Here is a 1,841-nt window from a genome sequence, read left to right as displayed (position 1 = left end):
TTCTTCTCCAGCCTCAGTTTCTCTTTGCAGAGCAGGACAGAAGAGTGCCCACCCCACTTGGTAGGCATCCCTGCTCTCCTAACAGGATGTGGGGGGGCCGTGTCTGATTTCCTAAGTCTCCTTGCTAAAGACCTAGAAAAGATAAGGACTCTAAGGCTATGTGGGTATGCCAGGTCGGTCCCGGCTCTGATGGTGTGTAACTCCATTAGGACTGAGAAGTTGAAAGCAGAGGTTATGAGCTGATAATGACCTTGAGCCAGTAGCAGGGCAGATAATCCAGTTTCTGTATCTGATAAAGTGGGGTGGAAATGAAGAACACATTTCTCAGCCGCGGTGGGAAGCAGTCTTGTCCTTTCTCAGAGACTCTACAAGCTGCGGACTCCTGTGCCACTCCCTGTCCCACAGTGAGAGCCCCTGCTGCTGACACTCACTCCGCGGGTGGACTCTGGCTCCCCGACATGAGGTTGGGCAGCCCTATGAAGGCCAGTACCATGTCTGTGAGCCTCCGTTTCTTCATCTGGCCAGTGGGAACAACGCCCTCTGCTGAGCAGTGTGGCCAGCAAGCAGTGAGATGCCTGCAGGGTGCTCATAAAATGTCCAGTGAACGAACTGATTAGCGTAGGTGCTCAGAGGATGTTGTAGGACACACAACTGACTACAGGAAGCCAGGGAGAGCCGTCTTTCTGAAGGACAGCCTTACCCGCAGGCATCTGTTTTGGGAGATTTTCGATAGTTGAGACACTTAGGCGTCCTGGCTCTCAGGGCTCTTTAGACATTGCTACTTGGGCTTTGAACCCTGCTGTATTTAGTCCCAGGTGCATTACAATTTCCACAGTGTCTGGAAATTTCTCAGGGCCTATCACTTAGCAATGCTTTCGACAGCAGCTTAAGCAGTTAGACAACGCTGTGGGAGGTAGAAGTTCAGGGCCAGCATCGTAGAGCAAAGCTTTTCCCACCTCTCAGCTGCGCTCTCCACAGCACGTGATTCTTTGCTGTAGTGCCTGGGATGTTATGGTCACAAGTAGCTAGGACAGCTCCAGGTCGCAGCTGAGTTCAAAGGCAGAGAGCAGAAGGGAAGGAGGTGAGAAGGTGGGAAGCACTTCCTGAAACAGTCTTTTTTTTTTTTTTTTTTTCCAGCACAGAACAAGGTTCAAGAGGCCCTGCCTCAGGGACAACTTCTTACACCTCTCTAATCAAAACTAGTCAGTTACATAGCCAACCCTGGCTGCAGGGGAGGATGGGAAATAGGCAGCCAGCAAAGGCTGATGGGAAAGTCAGGCTGGTTCAGGGCAACCAACAAGACACCTGCATAAAACAAAAGCAGGATTTACCTAGTGAGGGGAAAGTGAACGTACACCCTACATGCCCGCTGGACTTGTGGGTGACATGATAAACAAGTGCCGTGGGGACCTTGACTGCATCTATACTTAGGAAGGAAAAGCCTGAAGGATCTGTGGCGGCCTTAGCTAGGGGTTAGAGCAGAGCGTGGAATGTCTAAGACTGGAGAGGCTCCCACGTGGAAATCTCACTGTGGACCTCGAAGATGTCATATTCTAGATTGTGCTCACCAAGACAGAAAATAATGTCATGGGTTACGATGGTGGCTCATCAGAAAATGTGGATACACATGTATACAATACACACACACAAATGTATACACACAATGTATATACATAGATATACACATGTGCACAATGTACGTTATACCTTTGCACAAATGTGCACATATGTACACATAGATGTATAACCACAAACAATGGACCTATATATGTAAACATACACAGAGGTACATGCATAGTACACAGATATACATACACAAATATATATGCACATATTTACAT

The sequence above is a fragment of the Microtus ochrogaster genome, unplaced genomic scaffold, assembly GCF_000317375.1.
Source record: "Microtus ochrogaster isolate Prairie Vole_2 unplaced genomic scaffold, MicOch1.0 UNK5, whole genome shotgun sequence".
NCBI classification, from domain to species: domain Eukaryota; kingdom Metazoa; phylum Chordata; class Mammalia; order Rodentia; family Cricetidae; genus Microtus; species Microtus ochrogaster.
The sequence above is the reverse complement of the archived record's forward strand: the minus strand, read 5'-3'. Positions refer to the sequence as shown.